This window comes from Tamandua tetradactyla, chromosome 6, assembly GCF_023851605.1.
Source record: "Tamandua tetradactyla isolate mTamTet1 chromosome 6, mTamTet1.pri, whole genome shotgun sequence".
Classification (NCBI taxonomy): Eukaryota; Metazoa; Chordata; class Mammalia; order Pilosa; family Myrmecophagidae; genus Tamandua; species Tamandua tetradactyla.
In genome coordinates this window covers 124,731,696-124,745,726 of record NC_135332.1, presented here as the reverse complement: position 1 = coordinate 124,745,726, position 14,031 = coordinate 124,731,696, and the positions used below count along the sequence as shown (strand labels likewise).

Below are 14,031 nucleotides of genomic sequence, written 5' to 3'. Positions count from 1 at the left end.
AGCTAGTGACTAAGAAGAAGCAGAGGTGACTGGAAAATGATAGTTTCTTTTGTTTTGTTTTGTTTTTGTTTTTGTTTTAATGGGGGAAACTGTAAGCCATAAAAGAAATGCAAATATACAGTAAAAATTGCTTCTTCGGAGTTCTAACTGCTTGTATCAAACTTCATTTTAGGAAAATGGAAAATGCATCCAGTACAATTGAACCAAGATGTGATTTGTTACTTTATGGTATCAGACTTTTCAAACTGAGCTTTTAAAAAGTACATTTAGCTACAAAAGTAAGATTAAATAGGTAGTTATAAAATGTATTTATCCTGAAATGGATAAGAATATAAAACATTGCTGCCCATGTCAACAATACATTACACATTGCACACATTACTAAAGGTCATCTTCTTTCCATTAATAATGTAGGTAACACCAAATTATTGGGGTTCTAAAGTAGTTCAGTGGTAGAATTCTTGCCTGCCGTGCAGGAGACCTGGGTTCAATTCCCTACCCATGCACTTCCCCAAAAAACAAACAAGCAAACAAACCAACAAAACAACGACAACAACAAAATTCAACCAATAGTGCTGCAATAACAGGATACTCACATGGAAAAAGAATGAAACGTGACCCCCACCATACAACATACAAAACAAACAAACAAAACAAAACCAAATTATTTGTTGCTTACATCAAGTGCATGTTAAAATCCAGATAGCCTCCCAAAACAGAGCCTTGTGATAAAGGATTTCTGGATCTGGTCAGGTAAAATACGTTTAACATGTGAATAAAGCTGCAAAACGTACCAGTTTTAGCACACATTAATGTCTTTATTTTACGAAACCATTTATAGGTTGGGTTTCAGAAGAACCTGCACTGAAGAATCCTGAGATGCTGGGCCCACGCCCAGCAATACTGTTTCTCAGGGTGATGGTCACTCTACTGCACCATCTCCAGGCAGGAGTTTGCTGCTAACTGACAAACCTTGTGATGAACGTGCACTGTCAGCTCCCATGCAGAAGCTTGCTGTGCAGAATTAATTGTTATTTATAGGGTACGTTGCTGGAAAAAAAGAATGTCCAGGCAAGAAAAGTGCCAACCAAAATGACCAACACAAATCTCATCTTAGTGAGACTAGGTTGCCAACATAACCATCTTTTTCCTGTTCGTTCGGTCTCGTGTAGCCTCTGTTTTATCTGCTGCACCTCCTGAGTTGTGTTAGCTTTTCTGTCCTCTCGAATACATTTCCATAAAACACTCTGTTTTCCTCTATAGTGTCGTGCATTTTAGAGGAAAATCCTGTACATCTGTCACCTACCAGTTTTTTTTTTCTTCTAAGACTAGTCTATTCCCTTTGTATTTTTCGGTCATTATTTTGGCTGGTGAAATATCAAAAGCAGAAGATAAATCTTCCTTAGAAAGTTCTTACCACCATTTCTGTATATTTGAATCTCCCTTTATAAACTTTGCTCCTTCTAGAATAGCCATATATGAGAATCTGAGTTGATCTGGTGTCTAAGTCCCATTTGATATTTTCTCATATTCGGTAAAACCTGTTTGATATTAATATCATCTCTTTTCTCCATCAAAACAAGACAGGCGTCTCCCAAAGAGAAGGTGCTGGACCGCCCGATTCCTGCACTAGAGTAGATCACTACAGACCCATGCTCAGGGTCCAGGGAACCAGATTCTCTCACTTTAAATAAGAAATGGAAAGATGCAGCTGGTGATTCAGAGACTCCAAAATCTGGAGTATAATGAAAGAGAGATATTGTTCTGGATTCACCACTATTGCTATTTCCTAATTGTAGTAGATATGCTATACAATATGATTTCATATCTTCTGACAAGAGTGTCACACGAACTCCTGTTTCTTTCAACAGCATCTCTCGGTCATCTTTTGTTGGCCGGTGCTGTGCACATTTAACCGATTCTTTCTCCACAACTCGATTCAGCATCACAACTGCTTTGTTCTTTTTCTGCCAAACCATAAGCCAGAAATGACAACTGTATTAGGAAGTGGGCCCTAGGTCAGGCGGCAGCCTCTCGATGCTGGCCGAGCTGGCTTGGATATAATCAGAGTCCACGCCCTGTAGCTGGACGTGGCTGTGGTTGTGTGGGCTAAAATCTCTGTATCTGTTTCAATTTCTGTTTTCTGGAAACTTGTCCACTCTGTGAGGACAGTCATGGGCTCATTTAGAATTTCCAGGCACAGCTGCTGCCAGCAACTCGGGGCGTGCTGTTCCTCGAACTCCAGCTTGACCATGAGGACATGGCAGCAGGCGTGAGGAAGGCCCCGTGCAGGCTGGGAACTCTGGGTGCCACTCTGTTTTGGATTGTTTTTAAACAAAACCCAGGGACCAAGGAAGGATGATTGTACACTAGAACTGGAAGAGCTAAATGACCGTAAAAAAGCAGATCAAATAAAAAGTATTTGAAAGCACAAATAAGGGTTGCAGACCATCCCGTTATCCCCCAAAAAAGGCAAAAGCAAGTGTCTTTGAGTGGAATACAAAGATAATTTTATGTTTTCTTGGAATAATAATGAGGTTGCTAGGGTACCATCAGATCTGAACTCATCGGTGAGTTCTCAAGAAGCCAGAGAGAAAAGAACTATGGACCGAATAAAGAAAATAAACGAGTTGAGTGCATACTGTTGTGTACCCCTAAACTTGCTATATTGTAGTGAAGTCACTTAGCAATTGATAGCTAATTGAAAAGGTGTTTTAGGCTGGATCTAGTCATCTTCCATTTTGCGGGGGAGAAGGGGGTTGCATGGTCCAGGAACCGAACCCGGATCTCACACGTGGAAAGCCAGCATTCTACCACTGAACCACCTATGCACCCTCATTCATTTTTAAGTAAATGTCTATCAAATCCCAACAAAATGATAAGTACTTTGCTAGGAGCTGAAGGAAGCATGCTATAAAAAATAAAAAAGGCTTTACTCTCTCAGACACATTCTTCAAAGGATAAACCACAAGTTCTTAACTTTTAAAAAGAAATATGCAAAATCTGAACATGCAAAAATGGTAGAAGGGCATTCCAAGGAAGGGAACAGCATAAGGCAAGGAAACAAGAAAGCACATATCATTTAAGAGGAAAAGTGAGTAGCTCAGTTTCATCTGAAAAGAGTGTCTGAAGGAGAGGCTGATTCCAGCTCTGAAAGATTTTGAGCGTTGGACTGTAGTATAATGAAAAATGTGACTTTTGGTCAATCTGAACAATTTGACTTTTCTGGTCTTTGTCCCCAGTTCCTAGAAAAGCAACCTCTGAATCTTTGGAACATCCTGTGATAGGAGAGTCTTTTGTTCTTCAGGCTGGGCCCAGGACCATCCCTGATAGTTCATCTGCTAATGATGGTACGATAATGAGATGATCAGGAGGTGGCAACCACATCTGTAGTCTTAGGGGAGGGGTAGACACACCAGAAAGACGAATCATGTGATTAGGGGTTTGGGACTGTATGTCGCATCAGCCCACATCAACCCATATCAGCCTATATGGGCCCAGAGGCCAGGGAGGGGAGCTGGAGATTGAGTTAAACTATGTGGTCACTGATTCTACTCGTCATGCCTACGTAATGAAACCCTGTAGAAACCCAGGAAACTTGACATCCAGTGAGCTTCTGTGATCGAGAAGGTACATCACTGTGCCAGGAGGTGATGCCTTCTGATTCCATGTGGAAACGACACAGAAGCTAGCATTTGAGATGCTCCCAGACCTCACCCTATGCATCTCTACTTTTGGCTTCTTCTTCTCTCTTTTTTTTTTTTTAATCACCTTATGATTTCTTTTATTTCTTCAGGGTCTGTGGTAATGACCCCCCTCTCACTTCTGATTTTGTTTATTTGCATCCCCTCTCTTTTTTTCTTTGTCAGCGTTGCTAGTAGCCCATTGATTTTATTTATTGATATTCTCAGTAAATGATGATGTCCTAGTAAATCATCAAACCTGAGGAGGGTGACAGGAACCCCCAAATCTGTAGCCAATTGGTCAAAAATGAGGGTGGGAGGACTTCCGGAGAAGATGGCGGCTTAGTAAGACGCGCGGGTCTTAGTTCCTCCTCCAGAACAGCTACTAGAGAAGTAGAAACGATACAGAACAGCTCCCGGAGCCATGACAGAGACCAAGAAGACAGTGTACCCCATTCTGGAATGGCTGACTGGCTGGGAGAACCCGCTCCGGTGAGATTGCCAAGGGGCGTGGGCTTCCCCGGGCCGGGGCGGCAGGCAGCCGGAGTCCCTCCCTCCCTCCCTCCTTCCCGGGCCGGCTGGGAGAATTGGACAGGTGGTCCCCTCAAGCCGCGGTGGCTGGCGCCCCCCCCCCCCACGCGCGGCCCCCTGGACCAGCTGGGAGAATTGAATCGGAGATCCCCAAGCTGCGGAGAATGGCGACCGGGGTCCCTTCCAAACACGTAGCTTCCCAGTCCGGCTGGGAACGGTGGATAGGCACTCCCCCAAACCGCGGAGGCTGGCGCCCCCCCACCATGCTTGGTGCCCCGGGCTGGCTGGGAAATTTGGACAGGCGCTCCCCCAAGCCGTGGAGGCCGGCAACCCTCCCCGCGCGCGGATCCCCGGGCCGGCTGGGAGATTCGGATTGGCACTCCCCTAAGCCGCTTCGGCTGGCGACCCCCCCCACAGCGAGAGTTTTCCAAAGTTAAAGGTGCCACAGCATCTTTTACTGGTGGGACCCGCAGACAGATGAGCGCCACGAGCGCCACCTACTGGGCAGGATAAGAAAAACAGAGCCCAGAGATTTCACAGAAAAATCTTTCAACCTGCGGGGTCTTACACCCAGGGAAATCTGATTAAATACCCAGACGCCAGCAGAAGATAACGGATCACGCTCAGAAAATTGAAAATATGGCCCAGTCAAAGGAACAAACCAATAGTTCAAATGAGATACAGGAGCTGAGACAACCAATGCTGAATATATGAACAGAAATGGAAAACCTCTTCAAAAACCAAATTGACAAATTGAGGGAGGACATGAAGAAGACATGGGCTGAACAAAAAGAAGAAATAGAAAAACTGAAAAAACAAATCACAGAACTTATGGGAGTGAAGGACAAAGTAGAAAAGCTGCTGTTTTGCTAGTTCTTTTCCTAAATCGATGCAAATGTACTAAGAAATGATGATCATGCATCTATGTGATGATGTTAAGAATTACTGATTGCATATGTAGAATGGAATGATTTCTAAATGCTGTGTTAATTTCTTTTTTTTCTTTAATTAATAATAATAAAAAAACAAATGAGGGTGGCCTGGGTCCCCAAACTTGCGACTAATGCCAGAAGGACAACCTTGTAGAGGATGACCCTTCACCTGTGGGGCCTAGCCTAACTTGGGTAGAGTCAGAATTGTATTGACTGAGTTACTGCAGTATTTACAGTTGGGATAAGAAGTTATTGGTGAAACTATAGAAGTTTTTGATGCTTTTATGAAATCCCTATATGGACAAATGTGTCCACTCAAAAATTCTGCAGTCCCTGTTGAGGTGATGGAGGTTTTTGAGTGAGAGAATAAAATGATCAAAATTATGATTTAAGAAGAATAACCAAGAAGATGTTTGTAAAACAGCCCCAAAGAAGGAGATCAGTGGAGTGGATTCTGCAGTGTGCCAGGTAATGTGTAATAAATCAGTCATGCACATGGCTGGCAAAGACAGAGTCACCTTTCACATAAAAAATAAATAAAAAATAAAAAACAGTGAAAGAAAAAAGAAGTCCTCACAGAGACTTAATTCACAGAAATTAACCCGAGTCTTCACACCCTTATCAATGTATCATCAAAATATCAGTAGTGGTCAGTTTAAAAGCTCCCTGGATATGTGCCTGGCCCAGTTAGACAGACGATATTCTTGGCCTAAATCATGGTATTACATGTGCCAAAATATTGCAAAACCCATTTAAAGTGGAAGAAGGTGGGAAAAATCAGGAGTCACAGCTCCTTTATATTTTCAAAAATTCACAGGGAAAGGTGACAGAGAGTGGCCCCCTCTGACCAATCTGAGAAGAAAGAGGTTCACAAGCTGTTTTATGGTGGCAAAACTGAACAGTCTCAGAGCGGCACTCCCAAGTAGCAATTCTCCCACCTGTTTTCTTATAACTTTCCATTATGAGAAACTCACAGCTGCCAGTTACACATTTGAGAGAGTGTATTTTTTCCCTGTAAACTGTACCTGTGGAGTCACGGAATTGGAGAATGCAAGAGCAGAGGCGATAAGAGGGCTTTAGGCACAGAACGAAAGGTGACTTCTCCATTCCAACAGTCAGCCGTAGAAGGCATTTCCTTTGCCTTTATGTTCGTGGACACATAGCAGGCAGAGTCATTCTATACTTTTCTTACACATAACCCAGGACAAATCTCATAATTGGGCTGAGTGTCTGGTTACCTAGCTTCTGCTCTCAGAAGTCCCACCAGCTAACTGTGCAGGTGTCCATTTCTCATCTAAATGTGCCAGGATGCCAGAGCCAGGCTAAAACTGTCAGGGCTATGCATTCAAATATGTCTGAGGATGGCTAAGGTGCCTGCAGGGTAGGGTTGCTCTGTTGTGCACGAAAGCCCAGGGGGCTTCATGGGAGCATCTGGCATGGGTCAGCTGATGCTAAGATCTGTCTGGAAAGGATAAGGCCCTTGAGCTGTTGGGCAAATAAAGGCCACTGTCAATAAGGAAAGAAGCCTGGGAAGGAAGTCCCTTGAGATGAGAGCAGGGAGGTGCAGGAGTGGGGCCTGAGGCCAACAGTTGAGATGCTGAAGAAAGGGGCTCCCAAGTGCATCCTGGGGAGAGAGCAGTCAGGTTTCTCTCCCACTCGGCCCCTCTGGGCTTTGTGCCAAAGTCTGAAGAAGCAGGGCTGTGATAAAGAACAAGGCACATCAAAAAAACTGTGCTTTTAAGGAACAAAGAGCACAAAGCAGCACTGCTCTGTGGCCTTGGCAACAAGAAAGGAAGACAATACTAATGTTTGCCCTCACTTCATGCAAGGCCAGTGGGAAGGAAAAGGATACAAGACCAAGTATGAGCTCACCAGGTCCAGAAGCGTCAAAGGAAGCCAAGAAGGAGTCATGGTGAGGCCCAGCCAAAATTTGGAGAGGATCTATGGTGGCCTGACAGCCGTGCGGGGCTCCTGGCGAGGAATGGGCACAGGGAATGGCAGCTGTTATGAGTGGAAGAAGAGGGTCATCACAACTGCCACAGAGCATGCGGGAGTCACCCCACAGATCCCATGACCACAGGAAGTGGGAATGTGGTTTCACAAGTTCTGCTGGGAGGAACTAAAATACAGATAGTCTTAATGTGGTTTATTGTATCTCCAACTTTGTGAGGGAAGCATGAATGACTTATGAAACCAGTGAGCTTAACTCAGCCATTGGGTTTTGTGCTGTGCTCTGAGAGGTACCAGGTCACCCCTGTGGGGAACACCAGCTGTGCACACGCTGGGGAAGCCCAGGACCTCTCAGCTCATTCTCAGCATCAGCTCCTCTTTACCTTTTTTGTTTTATTTATTGGGCTTCTCAGTAAGATTTCACTGAAAGAAAAGTTTTGGTGTCCTCAAAAGTTTGAAAAAGTCAGTTTTTTGAAGGGTCTATCTTCTAAAAGTTTGAAAAATACTAAATTTGGTCATTTTTAAAGACCCCACCAGCCCCACATTTCTTGAATTCACCACTGCATCCTAGCATAACCTGCAACAGGAGAGTGAGTCTCTTTCTACTAGTGATGACAAAAGCAAAGGCAGAAGGCTGATGTTAGCCTTGGAAAGAGGTTGAATCCAGGGTGAATTGCAGAGTATGTGAATTATATCCTAACAAAGTTATTATTTTTTTTAAAACAGCAACACCAAATACTGGCAAGGAAGCAGATAAACTGGCTCACTCATACAGTGCGAGTGGAAAAGTACAACCGGCACCCAATAAAACAGTTTGGAAATTTCTTATAAACTAGCAAGTTGGCAACTACCTATCAACCCAGGAATTCCGGGCACACTTAGTCTTTTATGACAGGGAAATGAAAACCATCTCCACATGAAAGCTGCTAATAAATGTTCATAGAAGTTTGTTCATTATAGCACCACAGTGGAAACAACCCAGATGTCTTTCAACAGGTGAGCAGTTAAACAAACCGTGGTTCATCTATTTGAACGAATAAGGAATGAACTATCGGTACAGACAACAACTTGTACGAATCTCCACAGGAGTATGGGGAGGGAAGAAGCCAGTCCCAAAAGGTAGCATAGCACCTGGTTCCATTTGCATAACAAATTATTAAAATGACAAAACCGTAGAATGAAGGGCAGGTTAGTGGATGTTCGAGGGAAGGGCAGGAGGGAAGGGACGGAGAGAAGGGCAGGAGGGAAGTGGAAGTGGTTAGAAAAGGGGACCTGGTGATGGCTCTGTTCGGCTCCTCCACTGGGGTGGTAGATGCCACAAACCTCCACAAGTGATAAAATGGCACAGAAGTACACACACAATCACATATGAATACAAGTAAAACTGGGGCATTTGAATAACATTGGCAGGTTGTATCAACATCAATATCCTAGCTGTCATTTTGTACTACAGATTTACAAGACATCATCATCAAGGGAAGCTGGGTAAAGAGTACACGGTACTTCTTACAAGTGTATGTGAGACTATCATTTTCTCAAAATAAAAAGATTAACTAAAAATTCATAAAAATACAATAAAATAAAACTTCTTGACTTAAAAAAAAGCAAACATTGGCAAGAAGATGAAGAGGAGAGAAAACTGGATCATAGCATTCAAAACATAAAAAGCCTTCTGTGCCATTTTATCACTTGTGGAGGTTTGTGGCATCTACCACCCCAGTGGAGGAGCCGAACAGAGCCATCACCAGGTCCCCTTTTCTAGCCTAGATGAAAATGTAACTCAAGCAATAGAAGTATATTTCTCACACTTGGTTCACACTGTAGTATAGTTTAATAAAAACATCAATTCAATAAGACAACAAAGAGAATGAGATTAAAAAGACAATTGGTAGGATGGTGCAATGGTGGCTCGGTGGCAGAATTCTCACCTACCACACCAGAGACCCAGGTTTGATTCCTGGAGCCTGCCCATGAAAAAAAAAAAAAGATACTTGGTAGATAACAAATTGAAGGGGAAAACAGCAACATTATGGAGTTAATAAACAAATTTAAAACAATAGAGTAAAAACTACTGAAAATCAAATTGCTGACTGAATATAAGTAAAAATAAATTATATGGAAATAAAGAAATTATATAGAAAATACTCTACAAAGTTAGACAAATACAATCCCACATAAGAATAACTAATGCACCTGAACTGGAAAACACCAAAATTGAAGATATATTCAAAGATACAAGAGAATTATCTGAATTTTAAGATACTGCTGAAACCCTAGGAGAAAAGAGAATACTATGTCCAGGAATGTTGAAATTAGAATATCAATATCAAAGTTTATCCGAAAATACTGAACTTGAAGTATTACACATATACACTTCAGACAGCTATCCAGGCAAAGTAAATTGCCTGCAAAGAGGGAAATCAGACTGGTCTCAAGCTTGCCACAGCCTCATTCAGTGCCAGGGTACAATGGAGCCATGAAGTCAGGCTTACTCACTGCAAGATACGGCCCTCTACACATCTTCCCCAAAGAAGTAAAAGCAGTAAAGCAGGAGACTCAAGCCATACATTTGCTTCTTGGCAATATGGTGAAGAAAAGAGTTTGAGAAAAATGGAATGAGCTCATTTTCAGAAACTGTGGAAGGTGTTAACAAAACTTGATGGTGGGATGTGATCAATATTTTAGGAGATAACATATGGATATCATTAATAATATATATATATATATTTTTTTTGGCCAGAGACATCACCGCAATCCTCCACCCCTGAGGTGACGGGTATCACATTTACAGAGAGAAAAATCAATTCTCTGTCAGCTTGCTCCAATCACACAGTCAGGCCCATATATATATATATTTAAACATAACAACATATAAACACGAACATTCTTACCATATGATCATTCCATTCTTGGTATATAATCAATAACTCACACTATCATCACATAGTTGGCAGGCCCATATTTTGAACGTGGTTTTACATCATTCAAAGCCAATTCTGGCCTAACAAAACAGTTCAATCCTATCTCTAGATAGTGAGATTATATATACTTGGTTTAATTTTCTTATTTTTTGCTTTTTCCCTAAAGCTTTTACAATGGCAGGTGTTGCTTTTGCAATTAAAAAAAACAACAGCAACATTCTTTAAAGAATATGATTCATATAAAGGTTATTGCTTAGAGAAACGATATACAACCTCTAATCCTTCGAACTATAATTCTCTTGATTTCTATATAGCAGTTAAAATTGGTTGGTCATTTGTAAGCTCAGTATATATACATAATTTTTCTCACTCTTTTTCTCGTTTGGTTAAATACAAAATAAATACGGAAATTATCATCACAAATTCAAGATATAAATTGGCTAAGTTTTACTAGTCTAGACTGACACAGTCTGTTTCCTGGAAATCTGTCTAAGCCTTCTGTCCTTTTTTTTTTTTTTTAACTGTTTAAGTAAAACACACGAGCATGCACACACACACACACACACACACACACTCTGCTGCTGCTACCCCTGTGATCATATTCAGGGTACTGGAGGGATCCAGGTCTCACCCCCAGCCCAGCCCAATGCTACCCTCAGAGAGCAGAAGTCTTGCTACCCAGGACACAGCCAGGGAGAGCCTAATCAGAAATAAGACTTCCTCAGAAGGGGACAGAAGGTGCAGGCTGGAGATGGCAGACTCAACCTGTTCACATCTCTCCCAGACAAGCAGCCTCTGTCTGTCAAGTTCCTTGAACTTTGAGTAACTGACTGGGGTGCCAAGCAAAGAGCTCAGCCAAGTTCTGAATGAAACTCTTTCCCTCCCCAAACAGCCAGGGAGGAATCAATGATGAGGAACCTGCCAATTTTCTGTCACTTGGCAATTTTCCACAGTCAGGGTCATGTTCAAGGAACAAAAGTCCAAGAGGCCTGTGTTCAGAAAGCAAGCAGGACTCTTTCCTCTTTCGAAATACTGCTAAAATTATGATTGAAAGGCTGTGAGGAAATGACATATTTCTAATTTGTCAGGTCAGCAAAAGTAGACAGTTAATTGAGAAAAAGGATCTTGCGAGTTGGCAAATTTTTCTTCCTTTCCTCTCTCCTTACATTTATTTGTGCTGAGGCAAATGATTTTAAACAATTTCCTCTGACTTGGAAGTTTGAATCTTTGTGAAATTCAAGGCACAGTAACTTTTTTTTTTGGTTGTTGTTCCTTAGAGGTAATTGAGAGAGAAGAGAGAGGGAAGTTGAAAGATTTAATGTCCCAGACTGATTTTAAAACACAGATTTAAGAAATATTATCTCATGCACAAAGAAGAATTTTCAGTAAGGCTTGGGCAATTCTAATAAGCTTTCTATTATGTCAGTGCCTTCGGAAAAGTACATGGGAAAGGGCTCTCTTGTGGTTCCCTCTTGCTAGCCTGGCTTTTAAAGGGGTACTCTATAAGTGATCTCTTTGAGCAAATAGAACATCAAACAGCTAGAAATCAGGACTCAAATAACCTCATTGCTACATTTTGAAAGATTGAGAGCATGAATTAAAGGGTTATTTAGGGACTTAACTTTCTTAGCTTAAAAAGATATTAGTCGGGGGTGGGGGTGGTGGTGTGTGTGCATGATCCGGGAATTGAACCCAAGTCTCCCGCATGGAAGGTGAACATTCTATTACTGAACCACCTGTGCACCCTTGTCTATATTTTGGGGGAAAAAAAAGTGTGTGTGTGTGGGGATCTTTCAAAATGACCAGGGCTCTTTGTATCTTTGATCACGGTTAATCGATTAAATGAAACCATCACCTAGTTTATAACAAGAACTTAAATTTCCCTGAAATTTTGTTGTAAAGTCAAGGAGGAAGGATACTACCATGGTCTGCTGGAAATCATTAAATATTCAAGGATTTAGAGAACAAAGAATCTCCCAAGTTAGGTATGGTGGTTATAGTGCAGCATTGGCCAATAGAACTTTCTGTGATGATGGAAACTCTGCACAGCCCAAGGGAGTAATCACCAGTCACATGTGGCTAGTGGACACTTTAAGGCTGGCTAATGTGAAGAACTGAATTTTTAGTTGTATTTAATTTGAATTAATTTATTTAAATAGCTGCCACATTGGATAGTACAGTTCTAGAAGATCTAAAAATATGCAGGGACGGTAGAATTTTACAGGGTTCCAAGAATTTTGTCTGATAAGTAACATCATTGTAACGATTGGGGTCAAGACCCAATGCCCCCTAGGTTACTGGTATATATATCCCAGGTTGTTGCAACAATAGAGGAGCCTGGTCCTGCTGGAGCTTCTGTAGGCAAGTAGTATAGATATATGTAAACGTAAACATTTCAAGACAGAAATACAGCTTGCCTTCTGAAACCACGCTTTCCCAAAATTCTCCAACACCCATCAAGGCCTCTTTAGCCCTAGCCTGCTGCAGCCCTGCCCTTTAGAGCTCCTCTCCAAGGGAGTGTCTACGAAAAAGAAGCTTCTGAGAACCAAGCCTAGAAAAGAGGCAAAGAATGAGACAGCTATAAGCCCCAAGGGCCTGTAGCATCTCCTATCATATTCTCTCCCTCTTCTCCCTTCTATGTTTTGCTCCCAAGAACCATAGCTTTTTACTGTGTGCAGTGAATATAACACAAAGTTTCTGCAAACTTTTTGTCTGGCCTAACTTGGCCAGAATATTGGGGGAGGGGTTGGCATTGAGCAGAAGTGGGAGATAGTCATCTTTTCATTAAAGGAACCACAGAACCATGTTGGGCCATGGGGCCATCATTCTTTCCCTCGGGAGTCACACCTCAGAACATGCTTCTTGAGAACATTGTAGAACTGAACTGCTGCTGGACAGACGTGGAGCCAAATACCGCCTCATTTCCTGAAGTCTGTTGTATTGCCAACAGATATGTCCCTCCTCACTGCAGTGCCCCCTACCACTCTTTTTATTGTACCCAGGAATGCTCAAATATGAGGCAGGCCCCTTCATGTTAACTCTCTCTCCAAAACTGAAACTTGGATGAATTCCCATGTTAGGACTTGCAAAGCTATACATGAGGAACTAAATTCACTGACTTTCATCTCACCACAAAATATCAACAATACTACTGGCTGGCTTTGTATAAATTAATCCCATTGCTTAAAATTTTATGAAAAGGTTGACATATCTCCCTCTGGTGTGATAAATGCACATAGATACCTTTTCATCCACACTGCCTTTTCCAAGCCTTCCTTCACAATTCCTGTATCCATCTTATCACTTACCATCCTGGCCACAGCGCCTCTCTTTCCCCACCCACTTTTTCAGTCCTGGCTACTCTGACCTCTATCTTCTCCCAGACTTTATCCCTGTCAATACCATCAATGAGAACAATTATTTAGTGCCTACGGTGTTATTTAATACACATAAGAACCCTGTGTGATATTCATTATCATCAACTCTTTGTTTTTAATTATGGTAAAATACACATAAAAAAATTTACCATTTTAACCATGTCAAAGCATATAATTTTGAGGCTTTTAGTGCATTCACAGTATTGTCCAACCAACTCGCTATTTAGTCCCAAAACATTTTCGTCAACCCAAAAGGAAACCCCCATGCACATTAAGCAGTTAATTCCCATTTTCCCCTCCCTCAGCCCCTGAAAACCACTAATCTACTTTCTATATCTACATATTTGTCTATTTTGTACATTTCGTATGGATACAATCATAAAATATGTGGCTTTCTGTGTCTGGTTTCTTTCATTTATGTTTTTGAGGTTCATACTTACTGTAGCATGTATCATTACTTCTTCCCCTTTTGTGGCTGAATAATATTCCATTGTATGGATATGCTACATTTTGTTCATATCCATTCATCAACTGATGCACCTTTTGGTTATTTCTACCTTTTGACTGTTGAAGCCACTTTGAACACTCAGGTACCAGTTTTTGTTTGAACAAATATTTCCAGTTCTTTGGGGTATAT

General features: G+C 41.7%; 1 pseudogene; it reads right to left on the bottom strand.

Annotated features, from left to right (window-relative positions):
• Window positions 1–1,031: 1,031 nt before the first annotated feature.
• Window positions 1,032–2,254, bottom strand: LOC143686827 (tyrosine-protein phosphatase non-receptor type 2 pseudogene; annotated as a pseudogene).
• Between the last annotated feature and the right edge of the window lie 11,777 nt (window positions 2,255–14,031).